The sequence below is a fragment of the Ixodes scapularis genome, unplaced genomic scaffold (assembly GCF_016920785.2).
Source record: "Ixodes scapularis isolate PalLabHiFi unplaced genomic scaffold, ASM1692078v2 PGA_scaffold5__190_contigs__length_132052651, whole genome shotgun sequence".
In the NCBI taxonomy this organism is placed as follows: Eukaryota; Metazoa; Arthropoda; class Arachnida; order Ixodida; family Ixodidae; genus Ixodes; species Ixodes scapularis.
Window position 1 is genome coordinate 110,270,554 of NW_024609880.1, and position 6,376 is coordinate 110,276,929.

The following is a 6,376-nucleotide window of genomic DNA, read 5'->3' on the forward strand; positions in this document are numbered from 1 at the left end:
GGAATAGTGACGAAACGGACATTCACATGCAGACTGGCTAAATAAGTGACTGTGACAACTTGTGATGCTTTCCAGCCTGATTTCCATCCATATTTTTGCCTGGAACCTTCTAAATACGCGGGTCGTCCAGATTTTCGTAACTGGTGCGAGTGGCAACAATAAAAAATTCTCTAGCTAGTGCTGCGCGTCTTGGTCGTCTCGGTTCTTTGTTGGTCTAAACCGAAATGTAATCGACAAAAAAAGCTGCTTGAAGCTCTGTACTTTTTTCGCCTATTTACGTCCAAGCTGATTACATTTCTTTTTTATTATATTTCTTTACGTTACTAGAGCCTCGCACACTAACTCCCGAGCCGAGTGTGCGATGCAAAATTAAAATGAGATACCCAGAAACCCGTTGCGGGTACCCTAAAGTCGCTGACGCAAATGTTAAGGAATGTATTTGGAAAAGTATTTGAAGGAGACCAAATACATTTGGTTGTATTTGTATCTTGTACTTAAATGCTTTTTTTGGAAATGTAATTAGATTTGTAATTAAATACATTTTCGACGAAGTCTTTTGTATTTGTATTTCGATACATATTTGCATGTATTTTGCCCATCCCTGGCCCTGGCACATCGACGGCGGAGCCATAGGGCGCGCGGCCGCAGGAAAAACGAGAGGAGGAACACGCGGAACGGTGACCAATATGGTAGCGCAGAGCAGAAAGGGCAGAGATAGTGTGCGAGCGCTCGGGTCATGAGCGGCCGCTCCCCGAACCACGTTTGTTTTCGTGTTTTCGTCACCGTCGTTTTCGTACTCCGGGAGAAACGGCTGCGGCGACTCGAAAGGCCGCTGGCAGAAAGGCACGATACCGGCGGCGTCGGCGGAGTTGTCGGCGTGCCAGCGGACTGCGTCGTCCGGACCATCGTAACGCGCCGCGGAAGAACCATGCAGTTTTCACTAAACGAAACCGACGGCCGCGATCGTCGGTTTCGCGTTCAAGGACCGTTGCGGAGATGCGGGCGCAGGGAGAAACGGGGAAGGGTTGACGTTGGGAAGCGCCGTTCACTCTTGCAACCGAGTAAGACCGAGAGAGACCAGGCCGGTTTCTAAGCGTTTGGCCGTTCGCTCTTGTGTGGCGCTAGCAGGCAATCTTCCCTCGCTCCCCGTTTCCCCGCCCCTCCTTTCCCATTTACGGCGGCCGTCTCTTCTCGCGACGTCGCAGGCTTTGGTTTGAAGCGTGGGAACGCCAACGCTTCCAAACTTAGAGTTTATCCTTTTTGTTGTTGACAGAACGAGAATTTATTTGTCTCGAAGGATGTGACCAGCTGGAGTAGCTAGGGGCGCTGAGGCAAAATCCTTCGAGCAGTGGCAGACTGTTTGTTGCCCTCTCAACGGATGTCTCTTTCCAGCGAGACGGCTGCTCAGGGTAAGGAGACGGTGATCTTAGCAGGACGCTTAGGGGTTCCGCGCAGTGATGATCTCGCGCCTTTTGGGGTCGTGGGAACTTCCGAAGGGCCTTGAAATGACTCCGCTTATACATAGCTTTGTTGGGGTATTTTTTTTTTTGCCACTTTTACGTAGTGTACAGAATACAAATGAACTGCTATTTTTAATCAACAATAACGAGTAACGGGTAACGTAATTTGATAGGAGATACCGTAAAATAATAACGACATTACGTTACTCGTGAGTCCTTTGGGATTGTAACGAGTACGTTAGTACAAAAAACTAACGCGTTACCAGTAACGTCATTACTGGTAACGCGTTAGTCCCAACACTGCCCTGCATCAAGCCACCGTGCCGAGTTTACCATGAGATGGCGGACGTGAGACTATACAAGCCTTGCACGTGACGTCACTCTAGGGAAGGACGGGCCCTGTACCATGCTGGTGGTGGACTTCACACCGCCCGGATCCGCTTACCAAGGCGTAGGATGCCACTAACTGCCCGGATTATGCGCTGACATGCACCATATTTTCAACAAAGGTGCCTAGTTGCTTGGAAAAACGTGCCGAGCTTACGATGATGACGTTTAGCCAGTACGTGCGGAATTTCTCGGCATTGATGCGATTGCGCTACGAGCAGAAAGTTTCAATATGCCGCCCTCAACGTTTTGAAGCAAAAGAACGTCGTGTCGCAAAAAAAAATGTAATTGCGCGCCCCAAAATTTGGCGAGCGGCTCTAGGGGTCGTTTGTAGAAAAAGTGTTACGATTTTGCAAAATACTAGTCGTAAACAAAGGTACCGTCATAATCTAAACCCTGAGACAACGATAAATCAAACAACGGACAAGACAACTCTCATTGTCTCAGGGTCTATATCAGGGGTGGCCAAACCGCGGCTCGCGAGCCGCATGCGGCTCTTTGCTGGTCCAAGTGCAGCTCGCGGATTCCTCATAAGGAGACCCCCCCCCCCCGCCCCTTTCCGCGTTTCCCCATGAAAAAAAAGAAGAAAGGATTTCAGAATGAAGCGCCCTGCAGCTTGCAGTTTGGCAGCCTTGTACTCCCATACGTACAGTGGTACAGCCTTGTGCCCCCATACGTACAGTAAGACTCTTAACAAAAGTTAAGTTTGCCCCCCCCCCCCCCCCCCCCCCCCGTGGCTCTTAGAAGCTTTGTGGCTTTGTTCGCGGCTCTTAGGCCAGGCCAGCCTGGCCACCCCTGGTCTATATTATGATGTTTCCTAACCGGCTCGCTTGCATACTTTCGCTCCTTGCAAAGGTCACCGTCTCGCGGACGGCACAAACCGATGCCCCGGCGGCGGCTTCTCGGCGAGCTTGCGCACGGGGGCCGCCGCCCACCGATCGCCGTCTGGCCGGGCTCACGGCGCGACACTCGCCCGTACTCGGCCGGGAGCCCCGAAGGCCATAGCCATACACACCACGAACGAGCAAAAGCTGATGCAAAGGCGTGCTCGAACGTAAACAACGGCAGAAAAGTGCCGTCGCTCGCCGCTATGAAATGCGTCCCTCAAATTCGGTAATCCGCGGCCGCATCCCCTTCCTCCCGCTCGTACTTTCTCTAACTTGACGGCTACTCTGTCTCGCGGGGCATGCCGACGAAAAGATAGGACGATCGTCGGGATACAATAGGAAGTTTTCGTTGATCGTTTTCGCCGTTTTGCAGCGCTCTCCGCAACCCGCTGCGATACCCGGAACTCTACAGGCGTCACTATAGGTCAGCGGCACTCGGGGCGGTACCCCCCCTTGGGACGCCACTTTTCTACAGTCAAGGCCATCGGCGCGCAGGCGCAGTAGCGGTTTCTTCGCTGCGTGTAGGGCTAAGCGGGGGGGAAACGCGGTCTACGAAAACTCCCTCGTAAAGTATTTGACTCCCTATTCCTAGAGCCGAGCGCGGCGCAGTTCACCATTGCTCTCGCTGCGAAGGGCCGTTGAGTCAACCACCAGCATGATGGATACCGGTGGCCGACGTCATGGTATGACGTAGGTGTAAGGAATGTATACATTGACGTCACATCAGCTGTCATTCTGGTGGTCTTGCTACCGAACGGGTGTTTCGCGCACACATTTCCCACCCCGAATTTGCTAGCTATCTATCCTCAGCAAAAACAAATAGGAGTGACTAAAGCCGAGCCTGCAAACAGAAAAATAACGCGATTCCCCGTCTCCCAGCCTCTCTCCATGGCTTCACGATTCTCAACGTCATTTTCTGACCGAGGGCGTCGGTCAATAATGCGCTCACGCGACGCCGTCAATGTCCGACGCGCAAACCCTCTTCTCCTCCCAGCATCTCTTTCCCTGGCTGTGCGACGCCGTTGATGAACGAAATCGCCACATGAAAGAATATTTTAAAATTTTACTCGCGTTACTTTTTAAAGCACGCGGGAGCTTTAGAAATGTATACATAGATTGCACGTGACGCCATCGCGACAACGTGGTGCGACGAAGTCACGTGTAAGCCATGTACACACCTTTTCAGCGCTAATCCCGTAGGAAATGAATGTCCATGTCACCGAGCTATCAACGCATACCCGGGACGTCCGATATTTTGCGGAAGAGCTACTATACCGGTCCGGACAAGAAGGCCTGCTAGGGTGTCCTAAAAGGCCATAAACATTTCAGCAGGTAAACCGTCAGGCCAGGGAGCGGACCCGACTTTCATTGCACGAAAGAGGTCAAACAGCTTCTCGAGGGTGGTGGGAAGGAACTAAAAAATTCAGAGCATGGCGGAATGTCACCAGAGAAAAGGCGAACATGCTCGGCAAAATTCGGGGTGAACACAGCAGGGTCCGAGCGAAAAGGGGGCGAAAGGAAATCACCGAAGACTGTACTAATGTCACGGGTGTCGTCCGAAAGGCTAACGTTTGCGAGACGGACATTTGGGACGTACGGCTACCCTTCCCTGCGCTCACCTTTACACCGCTGCATAAATCGTCAATAAAATATTTGACCACCAATTCTCCAAGCGAACGCCAAAAGAACCAAGAAGCGCGAGATCTGTTCAAAATTTTCTAATATACATCTTCCAAGACGTTGTATTGTACAGCCGAAGGCCCTCGCTAAATCTTCAACTTTGCTCTCCGTGTACAAATTATGCTTTCTAGCACTGGTGACAAAAAACAAGCTCGACAGTCTTGTCAAGACGGACCGAACGGAATCGCGAAACTTCTACAGTGTTTCCGCAACATGTATTCCACACCATAAAGATCGTCGTTCTTAGCAGACGATAGTTAGGAGATTGATATGAGGATGCGGGGACCTCTTTCAGGACCCAACCCATACCACTCCCATCTCCCCCTTCTGGATGCATTGTGAATAACGCGCTCAAATATGGCACCCATTGAGTGAACGCGTTATGTACTATGCATAGCTTGCAGGTGTCGACATTGCTGGGTACTGACAGTTATTTCTATTCACTAGTTCCCTCGAGCTCCTACTTCTGCGGTGTAAAACTAACACGGTGAGCCGAATGCTCGTGGTACATAAAATACCGGCATGGCCACGTATGATGTTATAACTTGCGGGCAAGCTCTCTGTTCCCCGACATTGTTGTGGGCGCGCCGCCATTTTGGTGCGTACGCAAAGCTGACGCAACTGCCGATCGTCATGATTCAAAAGTGCGACTTCCTCAGAATTAGATTCGATGTTAGGAAGCTCATGTAATATTGCTTTGCTCAGTCGCGAATTGTTTAAACATTTCTGGACGGCGGAAAAGTGTGTCCTGTGATTTCAGGTAAAGCTCCAGATAACTGGCAACCATGATTTTAAGCCACAATATGGACAAGTGTCGTTACTCTGAAGCGTAGCTTATTTAGTAGCACTAGGCCATAGGGCGTACAGTACAGTCCCCAGATATTGCTACTAGGCGAGATTGTCACGCGTCGACGCCACCAAGTGGCAATGCTCGCAACTACAGCGCATTCTTGGCCGTGAGGGGCCCTTGACGTCACGAGCGCGATACGCATTGCGCTTCTCGCTGGTAGAGTTTGAAGCGAGAAGTAGAGAGCTCGCGGCCACGTCATGTCGTTTCGGTACCCTTTTAAGTATGAAACGGAATAAAGGACGCGCCGCGCATAAAAGGCCACTTCGCTGTGTGCACGGTTACCTCCCGGAGCGGTCGTCGTAGGTTTCTGAGCGGTGCTTCTTGATGCTGTTCGCTGCTCGATCAAGCTTCACGTCACCTTCCGGGAGGCATCGAAAGACCAGTCGCCTCGAACCACTCGAACACGCAAGATGTCGGCTCTTCTTCTTCTTTCTTGTAGCTAGAAATCACAATGAAATCACTACCTGTACTTTGACACCATGGTGCATAACCCCACGGCAAAAAAAAAAAAAAAAAAATAATAATAATAATAGATTGCACTTACAATTATACTAAAAATATACGAAGTATTTGATTGGATTAATCTTTATTAACGAGATCCATATTGGTCGGCTATGACTTCGCAAGTGCTTGGCTGAAGTAAAATGGTAATTTGAGCTTGTTGGTACATCACAAAGTTTAAACAGCGGGGGAAGAGAAAAGGACAATAGAACGAAAGAGCGACGACTCCCAACTGATTTATTTAGAAAGAAGAGAAAGGGAGAAAAAAGAAGGCCACGAAAATTGAACCCCACGTGAAGTGAAGACAAGATAAAAGACAACCCCCCTTGGAAATCGTTCACGAGCCGTATGCCGCAAGAAGCACAAGAACAAGTTCGTATTATTTGCACGGACGGTGTGGGCTACAAGGTGCCTGTGACGTGTGGTAGATGCTGAACGGTGCGTCAACGACCGGCTTAGGGAACATATCTATTCACTTCAAGCCACGGTAGGCGGGCACCTGCCTACACACTGTCGTTCCTGCCAGTGCACACCGACTTTTGGTGAAACAACTGTTCTTGGGAGATTTCAAGACCGGACTACTCGAGAGATCTACGAGGCGTTTCAACTTC